Below are 21382 nucleotides of genomic sequence, written 5' to 3' on the forward strand. Positions count from 1 at the left end.
TAAATAAATAAATAAATAAATAAATAAATAAATAAATCATATGGAATGAAGTAAAATATAAATATTATCTGGGAGGATTGGGTTTAAGGGTAAAATGTATGTTAAAATGTTGTTATAAGTATTATATGTCCAATCAAATCTATAGCATATACTTAACGTCAAAAAAAAAAAAAAAATCAATAAATCAATAAATTAATGTATTTATATATTTATTTATGTATTTATTTGTTTCATTATTTATTATTTTTATATTTATTAATTAATTAATTATTTTATTTTATTTTATTTTATTTTATTTTATTTTAATTAATTAATTAATTAATTAATTAATTAATTAATTAATTAATTAATTAATTAATTAATTTATTAATTAATTAATTAATTAATTAATTAATTAATTAATTAATTAATTAATTAATTAATTTATTTATTTATTTATTTATTTATTTATTTATTTATTTATTTATTTATTTATTTATTTATTTATTTATTTATTTATTTATTTATTTATTTATTTATTTATTTATTTATTTATTTTTCGGATAATGACAGTCAGTCAGTTAGTCAATGAGTGTGAGCAAAGAATTACCATTTAGGGGAAAGCTACCTCTTTAAACCCAATTGTTCAGATTAAAGCCAATGCATTTTAGCATGTGCTTTTTTCTGTCAATGCAGCCCAAAGTATTACACCAAGCCACTGGCCTGATTTAATGACTATATTGGACATTAGCACAAATGCATGCTTGAGCTATCTCTAAGAGCAATACTTGTTGATGAGATTCCTCTTCAATCACACAGTCAAACTGCTGTTTCTGTTTGTGTGCGAGCATGTATGTGTGTAAATGTGTGTGTTCATGTTTTTATATTCTATTAAGAACTAAAACACCAACTCATGGGGACACAGTAGGGATCCAAATTAAATATGGGAAAAGGTTACATTTTTAGACCAGACTAAGTATACTCCGTTTGTATTCAATGAGCTTCAAGATACACTACATATGAAATCTGTATCATCTACCACTATATTTAAAAATATTTTAAAGTCTGTCGGTTTAAAACAGTGCACATTTTAATAATTGATTGTGGTTTGTATTATTTTTGTGTGCTCTCTCTCTCTCTCTCTCTCTCTCTCTCTCTATATATATATATATATATATATATATATATATATATATATATATATATATATATATATATATATATATATATATATAACTTATCAAGCACATGTTTTACGCAGCAGATGCCATTCCAGCTGCAATCTATTACTGAGAAATATCCACACACACTCTTAAACATACACTACGATCAATTTTTTGAATACCCAATTCACCTACCTGTATACCACATGTCTTTGGATTTGTGGGGGAAACCATTTTCTGTAACTCTGTCCTATGCTAGCTATAGTAAGTTAATAAGTAAATAAATTAGTAGATGAGTAAGTAAATAAGTAAAGAAATAAGTTAATAAGTAAAGAAATAGGTAAGTAAACGAACAAGTTAACAATTAAGTAAATGAATGAACATGTGAACGAACGAACAAGTAAACAAACAAACAAGTCAATAAACAAATGAAGAACCAAACGTACGAATGAACAAGTAAACAACTGAACAAGTAAACAGACAAACAAGTAAACAATTCAGGTGAACAGGTGAATAAATGAACAAACAAGTAAACAAATGAACGAATAAGTAAACAAACAAATGAACAAGTAAACGAATGAACAAGTAAACAAATCAACAAACACAAGTAGACAAACGAACAAAGAAGTAAACGAACAAACAAACAAGTAAACGAAAGAATGAACAAGCAAACGAACAAGTGATCAAACAAGTAAACGAATGAACAAATCAATAAAATAATAAATAAATGAATAAGTAAATAAACATAAGTAAAAGGGTAAATAAGTAAATACATAAGTAAATAAATAAATCGTACAAAATAAAGTATTTTAAAAATGTAAAATTGCTTAATGCTCTTTGGGACAGTAAAGAAACTAATTAACAAGTAAATGAACAAGCAAACGAACAAGTTAACAAACGAACAAGTAAACGGACGAACAAGTTAACAAATGAACAAATAAACAAACAAATAAATAATTACATAAATAAGTAAATAAACAAACATGTAAAATGATAAATAAATAGGTGTATAAGTGAATAAGTAAACAAATCAGTAAATAAATAAATAATACAGAATGAGTTAGGGTTGGGATAAGTAGATTCATTCAATAAGTTGGAGTGCATATAAATCATTATGTCTATGGAAAGTCCCCACAAGCAAACCAGATGTGTGTTGGGCTTAAACATCTAGTGATTTTGAGCATCTGAATTATTTTCACCTTCCAAACAGTAGCTGTGGCATATGGAAACACTGACTGAAAACCAGCACTGGAAGGACAGAGCAATAACATCCAAATTGTGTTTTGTCACCCAGAAATCCCTCTCACTCTTTTGCTCAATGGCCAATAAATCCATTGAAAACTTGGAACCATGCGTGTTTGCATTTGTGTGACCAGGCGGGAACTAAATGGCTACTGTGGGAACACAGCATTAGACTGAAGCACCATTTTGTAGACTGGGAAACACACACACACACACACACACACATACGCACACACACACAAACACATAAAGTCAAGGAGATGAGCTTACCCTTGCTTCTTGAATGCTTCATAGGACCCAAAGAGGCATCCTTTCAAATACCTGCAACTGCTGTGACTCAGAGCGCATGAATTCAAATAATGCAGAGCTTATGCTGGCTTTGTGTTCAACGCCACATGAGCAGTCAAAACACTCACCGCCATCTTCCCACAGATTAGGATCAACACGAAGATGAAATCATTCCAAAACAAGGCACATATTATGCATGCAGATTAATCTTTTGTGCTGGTTTTAATTCTACCAGGTAAATTCTGTTCTGAGGACAAGCTCCTTTTCAGTATCTGTCTGTCTGTCTGTTATTTTCATTCAATCTTGTTTTGTTTAGTCATTCAATCATTCCTTCAATAATTCTGACCATCTAATGTTCATTCACCGTTTGTTCATTATTTAGTTTGAACAATTGTTGGTTTATTCGCCTGACGGATTGTTTGTTTGTTTGTTTGAACTTTTGTTCATTTATTATATCATTTTCTGTGTCTCTCTCTATCATTGTGTTTTGTTCTACAGTATTTATCAATATATCTTTACATCAGTCAATCATTTTATCAATCTATTGTTCACTCTATAAGCGTTCTTTCTGTTGGTTTATCAATCATTCTATCTCTTGTTCTCTCATTATCTCCATCCACTCATCCATCCATCATTCTATCATTGTTCCATCCATCTTTCTATCATTCTGTTGTTCTGTCCATCCATCCTTCCCTTCATCCATATGTCCATCATCCATCTGTTGCTCCATCCGCCCATCCTTCTGCTCCATCAATCCATCCACCCGTCCAAGCAATCAGTCCTTTTATCTATTGTTCTGTTGTTCCATCCATGCATCCATCCTTATGTCTATCGTTCTGTTGTTCCATCCATACATCCTTCTGTCTTTCGTCCTGTTGTTTCATCCATCCATCCATCTATCATTCTGTTGTTCCATCCATCCATCCATCCTTCTGCCTATTGTCCTGTTCTGTCTATCCATCTGTCTATCATTCTGTTGTTCCATCCGTCCATTCATCCTTCTGTCAATCCATTTGTCTATCATTCTGTTGTTCTACCTGTCCATTCATTCTTTTGTCTATCATTTTGTTGTTCCATCCATCCGTCCATCCATCCATCATTCTGTCTATCGGTCTGTTGTTTCCTTCCATCCATCCATCCATCCATCCATCCATCCTTCTGTCTATCGTTCTTTTGTTCCTTCCTTCCATTCATCTTTCTGACTATTCTGTTGTTTTGTCCATCTATTCATCCATCTATCAATCTGTTGTTACATCCATTCATTCGTCTATTGTTCTGGTGTTCCATCCATTCCACCATCATTCTGTTGTTTAATTAATCCATCTATCGTCTTGTTGTTCTGTCTGTCATTTCATTTATCATTCTGTTGTTCCAATCCTTCCATCCATTTATAATTCTGTCGATTGTTCTGTTGTTTAATGCATTCATTCATCCTTCTGTCTATCGTTCTGGTGTTCTGTCTGTCCGTCCATCCATCAATCGATCCATCCATTCATCAATCTATTATTCTATTGTTCCATTCATCCTGCTATCATTCTGTCGTTCCATCCATTTATCCTTCTGTCTATCGTTCTGTTGTTTTGTTTGTCCATCCATCTATCCTTCTGTTGTTCCATACATCTATTATTCTGTTGCTCCATCAGTCTATCCATCCATATAGTGTTCTGTTGTTCCATCCTTCTATCATTCTATTGTTCCATCCCTCCATCTATCCTGTCTACGGTTCTGTTGTTCTGTCTGTCTGTCCATCTATCGTTCTGTTGTTTCATCCCTTCATTCATCCTTCTGTCTATTGTTCTGTTGATCCATCCATCCATCCATCCATGCTTTTGTCAATCTTTGTTGTTCCATTCATCCATCCTTCTATCATTGTCTATCATTCTGTTCCATCCATCCATCCATCCATCCATCCATCCATCCATCTGTCTATTGTTGTTCCATCCATCCCTCCATCATTCTGTTGTTCAATCCATCCATCTATTATTGTGTTGTTTTATCCCTCCATCTATCTGTCTATTGTTCTGTTGTTCCATCCATTCATCGTTATGTTGTTCTATCCGTCCGTCTGTGCATCTGCCCATTCATCATTCTGTTGTCCATCCATTCATCTATCTGTTGTTCCATCCATCCGCCATCTGTCTATCATTCTCTTGTTCCATCCATCTATCGTACTCTTGTTTCATCCATCCGTCTATCGTTATGTTGTTACATCCTTCCGTCTGTCCATCCGCCCATCCATCATTCTATTGTCCATTCATTCATCCATCTGTTGTTCCATCCATCCGTCTGTCTATCGTTCTGTTGTTCCATCCGTCTATCCATCCATACATCTAGCGTTCTGTTGTTCTATCCATCTATCAATCCATTATTTTATCTTTCTGTTGTTCCATCCTTCTATCATTGTGTTGTTCCATCCATCTGTCCATCCATCCTTCTATCATTCTGTCTACTGTTCTGACGTTCCATTCAAACTACTTTATCAAACTTTTTTGTAATATGCATTTCTTTCTTTCTTTCTTTCTTTCTTTCTTTCTTTCTTTCTTTCTTTCTTTCTTTCTTGCTTTTTTTCTTTCTTTCTTTCTTTCCTTCCACCCATCCATCGTTCTGTTGTTCCATCCATCTGTCTATTGTTCTGTTGTTCCATCCATTTATGTTGTCCCGTTCATCCATCTTTTGTTCTATCCATTCTCTGTCTATCATTCTCTTGTTCCATCCATCCACCCATCTGTCTATGGTTCTGTTGTTCCATCCATCCATCCCCCTTTCCATCCATCTAGTGTTCTGTTGTTCCATCTTTCTGTCCTGCCATCTTTATATCATTCTGTTGTTCCATCCTCCCTTCTGCTGTTCCATTCCTCTGTTCATCCATCCATCTATCCATCCATCCATTATTCTATTATTCTATCTCTTGTTCTGATGTTCCAACCATTCGTCCAAACTACTTTTTCAAACTTTCTTTCTTTGCCTTTATTTTGAATTACAGTTCAAATATTGTACATTTCAGATTGAGGTATTGCACTGTCATTGTAAATCAAATTCTAAATGGCACAAATCATCATTAAAAATTGCACAAAAATACAGTTAACTAGCAGGAAATTCCTCACCGCTGTGATTTATTGCCTGAGCGTCACGTGATGTGACTTAGCAAAGCTAAAATCTAATGCTTTGGCATTCAGTTGCGGTGCTTCCCATGTGGTTCTGTATAATTGCTGAGCAAATGGCATGTGTCTAACGAGAATTAGTCATCGGGTTCATTTGGAAAAGCAAAAATTTGAACATTAAAAGAGAAATTAATCTGAAACAGCCATTTATCAGCGTGACAGGCTTAAATACGGACTCCTGCACAGCTCTCAATGCAAGTGCGAAAAAAATGACGTGCACAAAAGCCCCTCCAGCTTCAGGGTGGGCGTTCAGGATGCGAGCGGAGGATGTGGGTTTTAAGTGCTGGAGGTTGTATTGGGGAAAGCAGTGGTCAGCCAGGCTTGACGGAGGCCGATATGACCGCTCTGTGGTGTCGAGGGGCTGCTGAGAGCATCTATCTTGTGACGGCACACGGTTAATGCCAGAGTAAGATTGATGCTCTTTCCCTCTGGACTTATAAATCTCTTCCGAAAGTTTGAAATTTTTTGAAATTACAGCTGAATTATAACAAATAACTCAGCCATGGCGTGCAGCTCTGTGTGTAATGGCGCTGTGATGCTTCGATGCTGCTGCGATGCGTGGATGTGGGCGTTTAGTGTACACTTTGCACATGACTGGTTCTGTTTATGTAAATACAAACACTGTTTCTCTGCTGTACGCAATGAGTTTTCAATCACACACTGAACTGCACAGCCTACATACCGCTGTAGTCATCACTGTCTGACATCTAGTACAAAGTGACATTCAGTATGCTAAAGTATGCAGCATGTAGCTCAAGGACATGATGGCTCAGTTCAGACAGACACTTTTCTTTTTTTTCCCCTTTCTTAGTGTTTTTTTTGTCTCAAATCCCTGCTTTTTTGCAGCCTGAGTTTTTTTTAAAGCATATATAATATAATAAAATATAATATAATATAATATAATATAATATAATAAAATATAATATAATATAATATAATCTTTCTATCTAACATTCTGTTGTTCCATTCATCCATCCTTCTGTTGTTCCATCAATCCATCTGTCTATGGTTCTGTTGTTCCATCCATCCTTCTATCTATCGTACTGTTCCATTCATCTATCTGTCTATGGTTCTGCTGTTCCATCCACCCAACTATCCTTATATCATTCTTTATATTGTTCTGTTGTTCCATCTATCATCCTGTCTGTTGTTTCGTTGTTCCATCCATCCATCAATCCTTCTGTCTATCGTTCTGTTGTTCCGTCCGTCCGTCCGTCCATCCATCCATCCATCCATCCATTCATCCATCCGTCCGTCCGTCCTTCCGTCCGTCCGTCTATTGTTCTGTTGATCCATCCATCCATCCTTTTGTCTATCGTTTGTTGTTCAATCTATTGTCTATCATTCTAAGTCTATCGTTCTTTTGTTCCATTTATCGCTCCATCCATTCGTCTATTGTTCCATCCTTCTGTCTATCATTCTGTTGTTCCATATGTCTATCATTCTGCTGTTCCATCCATCCATCCATCCAACAATCTGTTTTTCCTTCCTTCCATCCATCCATCCATTTGTCTAGCGTTCTGTCGTTCTATTTATCCATCCATCAATTGTTCCATTCTTATGTCTACCTGTTCTGTTGTTGCATCCATGCATCCCTTCGGTCTAGTGTTCTGTTGTTCCGTTCGTCAGTCCGTCTGTCCATCCGTCTAGTGTTCTGTTGTTCCATCCATCTATCTGACCATCGTTCCATGCATCCATCCCCTTTTCATAAGAATTAGAAACTTTAAAAATGACTTCAAACTTTTTTGTAATTTATATTACATTTCTATTCTTTCTTTCTCTCTCTCTTTCTTTCTTTCACAAGGTATAGAAAATGTGAAACTACTTTATAAATTGTTTTTGGAATTTATATTACATTTATATTCATTCATTCATTCATCCATCCATCCATCCATCTTTCTTTCTTTTTCCATTAATCCATCCATCCACTTTTAGAAGGCATATATGTTTTGAAGCAACTTCATCAAACTGTTTTGGATTTTGTTACATTTTTAATACCTTTCTTTCTTTCTTTCTTTCTTTCCTTTCTTTCTTTCTTTCTTTCTTTCATCCCCTTTTTCTAAGGTATAGAAACTTTGAAAATAATTTATGAAACATTTTCGAATGTAAATTACATTTATGTGCTTTTCTTTTTGCTTTTTCCATCCGTCCATGTATCATAACTTAACAACATAATATAATATACAGCCTTGGTGCAACACATTTGTTTTTAATCAACTACATGCATAAAACATGAATACGTGGTCCTTATAGCAGATATTTGGGTAAGATATTTACTTATTTAATTTGAGTTACGAGTAAGGCCTTATATTTTTATACCCCTACCCCTACCCCTTACCCCTTAAAAGTGAGTGTGAAGGGGAAGGGCTTCAAAATTTACACCTAAGAAATGAGACAGCACTACAACACCTGCACACGTCATCAAATGTCATCGCAATCTCTTGCTTAATATGAGTTTGATGATGGCGGCTGCTGTAGTTATTCTAGATGCATAATTTTTTGGTATTTATCTTGAGGAAATAACCGAATGCAATTATATCATATAATTATGATATAATGTGGCAATAAGATTGTAACTTTACACTGTGGCCATATTAATCTATGTAAACACACAAATAACATTAACTTTATAGCAGACACTTTAAAATGGTCATTCCCAGCCACTAGACTTTTCTGACAGGGTATTCCAGTGTCATTAAATGTCAGAATGTTTTGGGACTACTATACAGGTGTTGTTACTAGGGATTACCGTATAGATTGCGAAATTTAGCGACTTTAAGCATTTATTTATTTATTTTTAAGCATGCCCATAAAACACGGATGACGTTATAAATGTGCTTGTTTGTCGTAAAAATTCATAATAATGACAAAAAAATACTAATTTGTGCATATCCTTTCATGTAAAGTCATGCTGCTGTTGTAGCTGGTGTATTCTGGGAAATTTTTGTACCCCTTGGTTTCGCGTGTGGTCCAGAAAAATCTTAATTTCAAAGGGTGTCTAGACCCTTCCCTTTAGCCTTACACTTTCAGGCTATAGAGAATTTGCTGAGGGGAAGGGCCAAGGGGTAGAATTGGGATTGGGTCTATGGTTTGCATCCAAGTGGATTTTATTTTAATGACTTCAAGGGGTGCTTAGGAAGACAAACTTTGGATTTGACTGCATTTACAAGGTCCTTGAAGCAAAAGTTTTAACTGAGGCACTTAGTATATATTACATTTGTAATGGATGGAAATTATAACCACAAGCAATGTGCATTTTCCACATAATGTCTTCAAACTAAAGCTTCTCCTTGTACATGTTGGTCAGATGATTTTTTCCTTTCTAAGTGGTCAGTTCATGGTCAAATGTACTTTAAAGTGGACTAGACCTGTGGCAAAAAGTCTCAAGGCTGTATTTTTCAATTTCCAGATCATAAAGTCATACAAAGACGAGCAGAATTGTGACAGAATGATGAGATTTGGGGCGTCTGACATCAGGTAATGTTGTTTAAACCCTCTTTCTCTCTCTTTCTCGCTTCCAGTGTTGCTGATACATGTGCTGTTTATTGCTTTGGGAAAAGTTATTACAAAAAACATATATTCACCTTCTGGTACGATCCACGCTTAAAGTGTGATTTATGTTTTCAGCATCATTCAGAGCTCCCAGAAAGCAACTGGCCATGAGAAACAGATGGTCCTTTTATTTAATGAGATTTGATGCTTGGCAGGTTTCAGGAAACATCTAAATTTCCTGGATCCAAGGTTTCCTTGTGTCGATCATGACTGTCCTGTATTATGTTTACATGCACATGGCTACCCAGACTTTTAAAACATACATGCATGTAGTGACAGTTTTACAAAATGTGAACTTTTCTTTAATGTCCAGTCAGAGTTGCTAAAAACAAACTGTAAAACCGCATTGTTTTTTTTTTTGTTTTTTTTAACAACTACTGTGATGATCCACTTATTTTGCACTGCTTAGACTTAATTTTTAGGTTTACCTAAGCTTGTATTTTGCATACAATATATGTGGAAAGAAGAGTAAAGGAGCCGTTTTGTGAAGCAGACAGCCATGTTTAAGTATATATTTTGTTCATTTAATGTGTATATTGTGAAATTTGCAGTCAGCAAGGACCTGCACATTTGCACTCAATAACACATGTAAACTGCTGAATATCAATGTTTAATGCATGTTATGCATCTTGTCATGACACTCAGTTCTTACTAGAGTTGTGTACTGAAACTCTGTGCCAATATTGCACCAGTACCTATAACTGGTATGCACCGGACCAAATCAGCATATGAATTTCAGTCCCTAATTTTGGTGCTACCGGTGCTGCACCAAGGACGTAAGAAGCATCAAGGGGTACATCAAAGGCACACATATATGTGTGCATTGTCACTCTATCTAATTCTTTACAACTTTGAGAAATGCAGACCCCATCGTTGATGTTAAGCGATTGTTCTTGTTCTTATCGATGTATAGAAGGCAACAGACGCAGTACAGCACATCTAGTGAGCGACTCCAACACTCCATCAAATTTGCTTAAACTAAGCATTCTAAAATATGGCGTTTTACAAGCAAGGATTCTGACATGCCAACGTGAAGCAGATGCTTTACAAAAGTTGCGTGTGAGGGGGGAAACATTTCAAACTTAATGAAACATTTGAGGGCAGAGGGAATCAACTTAAAGGCAGAGGAATGCAGTCTTTAACAGCTTGCGACATCATCTGGTACTTTCACTGAGTAGTTTACATGGACACCAATACTCCAATTTAAGTGATTAAGACAATATTCTGATCAAACCCTGTAAACAGCGATTTTTCGATTACCTTAAAGGACCACAGACAACCGCATCACGAAATGCGGAGGTTTTTTTCTTCCATTCGGTGGGCGGTATCAAATTAAAACAACACTCTTCCACAATTCCTTACATAATACCTACATCAAATGCTCCAGTTTGTAACAGGGGCATGCATGAAATTTTCCTGAATGAAAGTGAAATTGCCAAACTACAGTTAAAATCGAAAAAGTTTTAATTAAACACCCAAAATTACACGAAACTCTGAAGGAAACGTGGGTAGCCTGGTGACGTAACAACGTTAAAAGGATCTACAGTATGTGCTATAACATATAAAATGGGATCATGAAAGGTACATTTTAAAAGTAACTCATGTAAACACCATCATATTGTTGTCTTATTCAGATTAAGGCAAATCATTAGATTACTGATGTCCAACGTAGTCACAAGCCCCAACCCTAGAAAAAGGAGTTCACTGATTATGATAACAGCCTTTCCACACGTTAGCAATAAGCTACTGTAATGTTAATTGCATAATGCAAATATTGCATTCATGCTAACAAACATGATCAAAATAAATCTATCGATGCAATTCAATTAAACTATAAAAATATGAATTGATGTAAACTTTTGTAAGAATGGGTTTTAACCACAGCGGTTCAAACTGTTGTTCTGCCGAGTGACTAAAAGTTATCAGCATGATAGTAAAACTGTACATTCTAGGCAAACCGTTCTTCTGCAGTCATATACCAAAAACGGAAATAAGGGCAGTATTAATAGCTTAAAATGTGGGAGAGCGTTAATACTATGTGATTGTATTGTATTGCAATACGGAACAATTAAGTGTTGATTTTGAATCAAAAGTAATTCACAAATACTTGAATATGAAATAATCTAATGACAATAATTCTCTATGGTTACAACTGAATTAAGTACAAATAACTGTATAAAATGATAAAAGATATAATGATAAAAACATGTGATAATAATTGTACCCAGCTTAAATGTAAAAATAAAGTTACCAGAGGTAAAAGGAGAGACTAAGAGGGAAAGACGAAGAGAGTGAGCAAGCCTCAAAAAGCCTGAGAGCAGTAGAGCAGGAGAGAAGCAGACCAGGAAAAGAGACTGTGAAACATTTACCACCTATTTTGTCTCTTTTTTGACCATGTGAACAAAGTCCAAATACTGAGACATTCAAACTGACCAATCAACATGTGACCACATCGTAAAACCACCATAGTCCACACACCAGGCCCTGATTTAATCAATATCTGCCTTTGGAGTCTGTATGGACTTTTTTTGAAAGACCATATAAACAAATGCATATGATAGTTTTTATTTTTACACTTTAATTATATTGTTTTATCAAAATTATAACATTTTTTTTTTTCATTTTGTTTTCAAAAAAATTTTAGGTATCGGTTCAAGCACCATTTTTCCATCATTATCGTTTTAAAAGTATCAATTTAGCACCAGTATAGAAATAACAGAACCCTATCTCTTACTATGAACTTTCTGGAGTGGAAGCCTGTTTACTTCATAAGATTCATCTGTTTATGGTGAGATTGATAATGTCAAACCCACAAAATACAGTGCTAAATGCATCTCTGAACTTTTGTCAACTATAATTATAATTTAGCCTGTATTTCATCTAGAACAAAACTCTGGTGCAAACTAGGTTACTCTTGTGGCAAAAAGATGTCACTAATTCCTTCTAGCTGAAATAAACCTTGCTTATATCAGCTAAAAAAGATAATCATTTATCAAAGAATCTTCTCAAGTTGTTAAAATATGAAGTAGGATTATTTTGCACTGTTTTGCATTATTATTTTGTTTATGTTTCAGAGTTTAATACTACAACTACATTAAACCTTCCTGTAAACTAAACTTTAAAATGATGGTATTGGGGGGAAAAATGTATAAGCTTTCCGCTTAACATGTGCATTGCTTTACTTTTATCTTGCAACATTACAATTTTACAAAAGCCAAGTGATGTAATGCGATACAAATGTGCAATCTATCTGTTTACCAATTGTGCACTATAATAATGTGTTTTAAACAATAGCAAAGTATCAATCACGAGTCTTCATTAATTGATAATTGCCCCAGTAGTCATAATTTGCTTCAAAAATAAAAGGTGTTTTATTGCTTATGGGGCTCACTGTACTAAAAAAGGTAGGTTAATTGCATAGGGAAGTTTTGTAATATTGAAACTTTTTCCATTAAGGCTTTGTAGACTAACTCTGAAATGCATAGCAGACACTTTATTTCCCTGTATCCTTGTTGGTACCAGTGCCTTCATTTTTCATGGCGTAGATTCAACAAGTGCTGGAAACATTCCTCACATTGTTTTGTCCTTATTCAAATGCCAGTATTGTGCAATTGCTGCAGATTTCTGCTGTGCATGCATGATTGCAAAATTATCCTGCTGGAAGCAAGCATCACAAGATGGACACATTGTGGTCATAAAGGGATGGACATGGCTATTAACAATAGTAAAGTATGCATAAGAAGATGAACTACTCTCAGTTGGTACTAAGAGACCCGAAGTTTGCCAAGAAAATCTTTGCACCATTTAAGCACCACCAGACTAAACCATTGATACAAGAGTGGAAGGATCCATGCTTTCATGTTGTTTACACCAAATTTTGATTCTACCTTTCAAATGTGCCAGCAGACATTGAGAGTTAACTGAACAGGGAAAGTCTTTCCTTTTCCTGACAGATTTGGTGAACCAGTGTGAACTTTAGCTTCAGTTTGCTGTTCTTTTTTCTTCTGACAGGAGTGCTACTGGTGTGGTTTTGAAGCTTGTCGTGCCTTCAGAAATGCTCTTTTGTAGACCTCGGTTGTATCTTGCAGTGATTAGACTTGCCTGTTGCCTTTCAATAAGCTCAAACAAAACTGGATATTTCCTCCCACTAGGAGATCTCCCAACCTGCGCCGTAAGTCGCTCCCACTGGGAGATTTCCCATTTTACTTTTGCCATAAGTTTCTCCCACTAGGAAATCTTCCTACCTACTTTCGCCATAAGTCCCTCCCACTTGAAGGCATAAGTCACTCCCAAGGAGTAATGAAGGTCTTGAAAAAGGACATATTAAAGCGGGTGTCCGTACAGCACTTTTCTCTTGGGTGACAGATGCTTCTCATCTCGTGTCTGGGAAGCTGGCAGCAATGACATAAAAATCTTCATATACAAGCGTTCCAAGACATCATAAACAACACGGTTGCGAAACTCTCCCTTTTGTCCACGGGTGTAAAGTTAAAGCCATTTCCAGCCAGGCCTTCACTGAGCCCTTTCCACATGTATTGGCAAATCAATAATACTGACAGGTGGAATTTGTCCGGTTCTGAAATACATCTCAAAGCTGTCCGTACCGCTGCTGTCCCCAGGCAAACAGGATTATGACCTCTGAACACTTCCGAATAAAAGCCAAATCTCTTTGTACTTTACGAGCGCTCACAGGATCTGACGCTTACCACGGCGGACTCAGAAACAGATGACAGCTCGTTAAAATAAAACAAACCCTCAATACGGATCCAAACTGACAGACTGCGGCACTGAGCAAAAAGTGACTATCACCAAGTCACATGACCTACAATTCCACCTGCCATCAGCACTGGCTCAGTCGCAATTCATATACGCTCTGTACAAATAGTTGGGGGAGATTAGTGTGTCCCAAATCATACTTTGTTGAATATACAGTGCCAAAGGTGCCCATATGTTTTACTATTTCTGAAATATATTTTGGTAATAATATCCACAATCCCCTGCGCATTGAGAGGATTATGTGATATTTTTTATCAACTTTTTATTTATTTAATTTTTTTTTTTTTTTTTGGTGGCACAGCAGTTTTATAAATGTGTTAACCTAAAAGTTTAAGGCCCTGTAAGCAATTTTTAGGGGTCTATATTACCTGAAGGATAACAATGAAGTAAGCCTTCTGGCCCATAGAAAGCACACATGAGTCAGGGGAAGACCTGTCCTCTTAGCCAATTGTAAACACTTTCTGCCTGTCAATCATTTTGAATCCTTTTACTGATGTGGTTTGAATTAGTCAGCTAAATTTCACAGAAGAAGAGTTTAGATTTTGCCAAACACTACATACAAATTTGTATCACATTCAGTTTTGTCTTGATGTTTTGAAGTGTGTATATAAAGGCAATATTTAAAACCAAAATATTAATTATATAACATATAAAAATGTATATAAGAAAAAATAAATAAAGATACTTGCTCAGCTGTTTAACTGTGAGCTTATGATTTGAATCCAAGGCGGAAGAAAGTAGTTCCTCATACAAAAGGGATTTTGTGACTCTCCATGTTTGATTTTGTTTTTATATACACAATTATGCCATCAAACTGTTGTATAAACGCAATATCACACTCGTAGCAGTGCGATATGGCTGTATATCGGCACTGCTACGAGTGTAATATTGCTCATATATATATATATATATATAAATATATATATATAAATATATTAGGGATGTGCGGAGCAGCTGGTATTTGTATTTGTTAAGGGGGGAAAAGTATTTGTATTTGTATTCGAGTAAAAATTCAAAATTGCGCAAAAATATATATTTTTTCTATTACACTTCTAATTTATGTTATAGTTAAAGTGTTGTTTAATTATACCCATTATATTAATTATAGATATGCAATATTGGTTGTTGTTTTTGAACATGACAAGAAATGTCATTGAAAAGAAAATAACATTAAGCCATTAAGCCATTATCTCATCCATGGTTAAACCAACAACTAATAAAATACCATTGTGAATATTATGAACCCCACCACCACCGTTCTTGACACTGAATAGACAGAATAAAAATAAATAATACTTCAAAAAACTGTTCTTCTTCTGAAAGAACTTCTTTCCAATGCACAGAATTCCAAAAACTAAAATTAGCTAAATAAATCTAAATAAAACCCTGCCTGGGAGATCTGGCAGAACAAAAGTATTCTATATAATACTAAAAGATACAGCCCTGCTATTGTCATCTGCCAGCCACAAAACAGACACAAAGTTTGTTTGTTTGTTTTTTTTACATTTTTTACATTTTTTATGTTTGAAACTGACTTGCTGGGGCAGAATGTGGCTGTGTTGATGGTTTGGTGCTTGTGGAGGATTTAGCAGAACATAGCTGGGCTGATTGAGGGGATTGATGCTTGTGGGGGGTTCACAGACAGTATCAGGAGAGGATGCTTTTAGTGCATGTGATAATAGATTACATAGAAGGTTGCACGGTGGCACAGTGAGTAGCGCTGTCGCCTCACAGCAAGAAGGTTGCTGGTTCGAGCCTCGACTGGGTTCTCCCCATGTTGGCGTGGGTTTCCTCTGCGTGCTCCGGTTTCCCCAACAGTCCAAACAGATGCAATACAGGTGAATTGGGTAAGCTAAATTGTCCCTATTGTGTGTGTGTGAAAGAGAGTGTATGGATGTTTCCCAGTGCTGGGTAGCAGCTGGAAGGGCAGCCACTGCGTAAAACATATGCTGGATAAATTGGTGGTTCATTCCACTGTGGCAACCCCAGATTGATAAAGGGACGAAGCCGAAAAGAAATGAATGAATGATTATGGATAGAAGATGTTGACAGATGTTTAATATCTCTGCCTCTGCTGATTTCACTTTTGCACACATTACATACAGTGTCACTTTGTTTTATCTGCAGCACCACTGACTGTAAAATGCTTCCACACAGAACCTGAAGATTATTATTTTTTTTGACTGGTGGAGGACCAAGAAATGGCTCAGAAGCAGTCTTTTTCACTCTTTTTCTGGGTGCCCAAATGTATTTGAGGAGTTTTAAGTTAATAAAAAGTGACGGGAAGCTATGCTAAGGTTAACTAGTCTATAGCGTATATCTTGCTGTCTGCAAAAGACAGTAATTTAGACGTACCATATAACTCCCATAAGTGCATACTATTCGACACAACTGCACAAGCATCGTTTTAACCTTTATAAACGAACGTTAACGTTACTCTGTCAATAGTCTATTGTCTAAATTACCGCGCTAACAGAGCTAACGTTGCGTAAACAGAGAGCACCCGATTGCAAACGTCAAAAATGCAGCATCATGGAATATCCCAATCACACTCCGCTTTAACTACGCTACAAGTTCATAAACTGCATCTGGAACCCAATTAAGGTACAAAAATCTATTTAACAAAAATAGTGATGCAGTGGAGTATTTTTTTTCGCTCAGCCGAGCCTTCTCTGTTGCTGTGGAGAAGCTTGTGCCAGACACCTTTTACCTCCGCCCCGTCCTCCGACTGAGCGTGTCTCTCTCTCTCTCTCTCTCTCTCTCTCTCTCTCTCTCTCTCTCTCTCTCTCTCTCTCTCTCTCTCTTACTCACTCACTCACGCGGGCATGCACTGTGGTCTCATGAGGAAACGCTGCTTTTTGGTATAATGTTTTTCTTGCTCCCAAATACAAATAATTTTTCAAGTATTTGTTCAAAATAAGTATTCGTAAAAACACGCTATTCGTGCCTTTCCGAATATCGGCTCCAGCCTTTATATATATATATATATATATATAGTTGAACTCAGAATTTTTAGTCTCCCTTTGAATTTCTTTTTTAAATAATTCTCAAATGATGGTCAACAGAGATAGGAAATTTTTTATATCTGATAATATTTTTTCTTCTGGAGAAATGTGCGTGTATATCATTATACCATAACCTTTGTTCAAAGGTTTGTGATGAATATTGTATTTTAAATTATTTATGACTAGATGTTGATGGTAGTGTAGTAAGGGTGTCCTTTGTTTCAGCAGTCACCATATAATGAACTAATGAACTTGGATGTTTTCACATTATCCATGACCCTCAAATGACTTGATAGTATTGCACATTTGCACCTGATATTAATGCATTGTGATTATTGTGCTTACCTCCTACCAAAGAGGTTTTTTTTTATATATATATGATTTTAAATTGTGTGGGTATTTAAGGTTTTTTATATGAAAGTCCATTTTCTTTTTTTTCTTTTTTTCTAATGAACTAGGGATAACAATGTAACATTCATTCATTCATTCATTAATTCATTGTGGAATACGGCCAATCAAGGCTATATTCTATCCCACCTTAACAGAAAAAAATACTAACTCCACATGAGCTTCACATTAAAAGCATGTAAAAAATACACTGTAAACCAATACAAGTCTTGGTCTGGAAGCTTTTCATATGATAAATGTGTAATCATATTTTTTGGAAAATATTCCAAAACCACATATTTCAAGTGTTTCAATATCAGTTGTATTCATGAAAAAACGTTACATTTTCTGTAAAGCCATTGCCATTTTATTCCCACCGCCCATTATCTAATGGAAAAGGTAATATATCACTCACAAATATTATCCAAAATGATTACTGCGTTTCCTTGATTCCCATGCACGTGTCTGGTGTGTTGTGGGAATGCAGGGTAGATTTCGGCAATGACTCCTGGGCTCATGTGGATGGCAGCAGAAATGAAGCACTGTGATGAACTGCTCGCTTCTGCGCCGCCGTAATCACACCCACGCTTCACTTCCTGCATAATTGATTTTTAATCCCTTAATCGAAAGTGAATCACATGAGGGAAACGTGCTGGAGCCTTGCCTCGATACGAGCCAGTTTGAGAGTGAGAGAGAGAAAAAAAAGGATGATAAAACGGAAAAATAATGTGCGGTTGAAAATGAAGAATATAAAAATATACAATTGTATAAATAATAACAAATGCTAGATCTGTAAAAAAAAAAAAAGGCATATGTTGTTATGTATGTGTGGAGTTTGCATGTTCTCCCCATGTTTACGTGGGTTTCCTCCGGGTGCACCAGTTTCACCCACAGTCCAAAGACATTCAGTATAGGTAAACTGAGTAAGCTAAATTGTCTGTAGTGTAGTTGTGTGAATGAGTGTGTATGGGTGTTTCCCAGAGATGGGTTGCAGCTAGAAGGGCATCCGCTGTGTAAAAACATATGCTGGATAATTTGGCGGTTATTTCCGCTGTGGTGATCTCAGATTAATAAAGGGACTAGGCCGAAAAGAAAATGAATGAATGAATGATTTATTGATTTTATCTAGCATTATGCTAAATATTAATATTAAACAATATTCATCTCGTAGGAAATAAAAAAATGTACTTGTATGAAGTAGTTTTGTCAAACTCCTATAGAATTTGTGCTTATTTTATTAAATCTAATAAATGCACTTGATTATGTTGGCATTGAACTTGATTGGTGGAGAACATACCAGTCATGGATGGACGGACTGCAAAGCATGCGATTTTACAGCCACCTCTCCCTATTTCTCTCTCACTCTCTCTCTCTCTTTCTCCCTTTTTATTCATTCTGTCTTTCTGTTTCTCCAGCCGGAATGTGTTTGCATATAATTAGACGAGATTAGAGGCACATGAATTTAATAAATCAAAGAGACTGCAAAATGTTAATCAGGTTGATTTTGTCGAAACTGCCGCATTAAATATCTGGCCACCCAAGGTAAGTCTGCACTCCTAAAAATCATCCCCAATTAGTCCTGGGGGCTGTCGGCGGGATTAGATCTTGGTAAATATTGGCAGAAAATGACTCTCTGTGCAGGAGTAATGAAGTCGTGTTGCATGTAAACCTTCGGCTGTTCTGACTGAGCAATTTCTTCTTTCATCGTAAACGCATCCATAGGTTTCTGATTCGGGCGCAGGAGGCTTCTGCTCTGTTTACTTCTGTGCTGAGAAACACTTTTGGGGATCTTGTAAACTAAAGTGCTAAAGGGCATGTTGGATATGATTAAGTCAACAGAAGTTTGTATTGGAAACGCAATCTGTGTGGCATACAACTCTTAAAAAAACAGATCAATTCCTTGACTCGAATTGGTTGGGCAATGTTGGCATTATGCAATGTCAGTCTGTCTGTAGTCTACAAAACACCGGCTCATTTGGGATATGTGCCCAGAACTACAATGTTGGGAACTGGAAAATATCTGCACTGGTCTATGCCTGGCTGCATTTTGTGTGTAAAATGAACACTACGGACCGTATGAATCTGCCAACAACTTCTCTTCATAGTCTCTTAGAATTAGCAAGCTGATACATGCATGAAAAAACAACTAGAATCTATTGTGGCAAATCAATGGCAAAATAAATTGAGCGCAGCAGTAATGTTTACGCGTGAGCAGAAGTGAAACGCGAGCAGATTACAGGCCTACACGCGAGGAAACTACAGGATCTTCACGCTGAACTGATCCACTGCGAGGAAACGGGTGCATTTCATCATCTTTGTGCACGATGTGCGCTCTCGCGAGCGAGGTCATGCCTACAGGGGGCGCAATCAGTTCTCTCTGTTCACACAAAACTTTTGGGATTTTTGTCTGTCCTGGGGCAGGACTTGGTTTACTTGTTATCTCTAACGCTATTGGTTACTTGCCCTTTCCGGAAGTTACCCGGGATTGGACGCAGGTTATGATGATCTACATTTGATCTGTAAGTAATGGAAAGCTAGTTTCCCCATTAAATAAAAATATATAGGAGATCTATCTTATCATAATGTTTTAAACCAGGCTTAACGGTGTTAGTTACTCACCCTTTCTGGAAGTTAGCTGGGATTGGACGCAGGTTAAAAGAGTTTGACATTCATGATTTTTAATGACAACATTAAAATCATGAATATATGAATATATACATATATATATATATATATATGTATGTGTGTGTGTGTGTGTGTGTGTGTAACTTTGGAGAGTAGCTTTTTATTTAAAACTGTATTAGTCTTTAACAGATAACACTGGAAAAAATACTCTGTACTATTATAATAAAAGACTCCAACAAACAGTAGCAGTCGGTCTGTTATCACTATCCCATTTTGAAAGTCATGTTAATTTAATTTAACATGTCAGTATTAATATGTTTTATGCCAGTGCGTAAACTATTAAATTAAAGTACTTTAAAGTAATTTCACCTAAAAGTGACACTTTAAAGAAAACAAAAATGGTTAAATTATATTAACCATTAAGTCTGTAAAATTAATATTAAAAGTGCTGATAATTACCAGCCTATGATTGTAAGTGTTGTATTGTCTTTCAGGTTGTATTTCAGCTTTGATGCGCTTTTTAAATAAATAAATAAAAAAAACAAACAAAGCAGCCGCTTGACATCGCAAAAGCAATAAGATTCAATAGATGGTCGACTGCTTTCACTCCAGAATGGTGGAATCGTGGAGCTGCTGCTGGGTGCTGCTGTTGCAATGGAGCATTCTATTGAGTGTCGCCTCTTGGTGTTTTTAAGCTCTTTGACCAAAATCTCTTTAAAGCAAGTAATTTTACTCGGCGGCCATCTTTAAAACTCCTCTCGGGCAGTATGCTCAGGCATTCTGTCTGAATGAGGAAACATCAAAGTCTCCAAAATGGTTTGCCAAGCTTACAAATACATTGCATATTTGAAATCACCAATAAAATTACATTTACATTTATATTTAGCCATTTAGCAGACGCTTTTATCCAAAGCGACTTACAAATAAGGACAAGGAAGCAATTTACACAACTATAAGAGCAACAATGAATAAGTGCCATAGGCAAGTTTCAGGTGTGTAAAGACAGTGTAAGAAGCAAAACATTAGTAATTTATATATTTATGTATTTATTTTGTAGTTAGTGGAGGAGTCAGAGAGGGGATTGCATATTAGTAAGGAAAGTGGAGACTAAATAGTTGAGTTTTCAGTCTCTTTTTGAAGACAGCGAGTGACTCTGCCGTTCTGATGCAGTTAGAGAGTTCATTCCACCAACTGGGCAGATTGA

General features: G+C 35.9%; 1 long non-coding RNA gene across 5 annotated transcripts in view; it reads left to right on the top strand.

Moving 5' to 3' along the window:
- The window catches only part of LOC137488194 (uncharacterized), a 194634-nt gene that overhangs the window by 25256 nt on the left and 147996 nt on the right, over positions 1–21382 (top strand). For all 5 annotated transcript variants that reach the window (XR_012394361.1, XR_011007139.2, XR_012394358.1 and 2 more), the window contains exon 2: positions 9243–9310. This is a non-coding gene — a long non-coding RNA (uncharacterized lncRNA). The remainder of the gene's footprint in view (positions 1–9242; positions 9311–21382) is intronic.

Source organism: Danio rerio, chromosome 2 (genome assembly GCF_049306965.1).
Source record: "Danio rerio strain Tuebingen ecotype United States chromosome 2, GRCz12tu, whole genome shotgun sequence".
NCBI classification, from domain to species: Eukaryota; Metazoa; Chordata; class Actinopteri; order Cypriniformes; family Danionidae; genus Danio; species Danio rerio.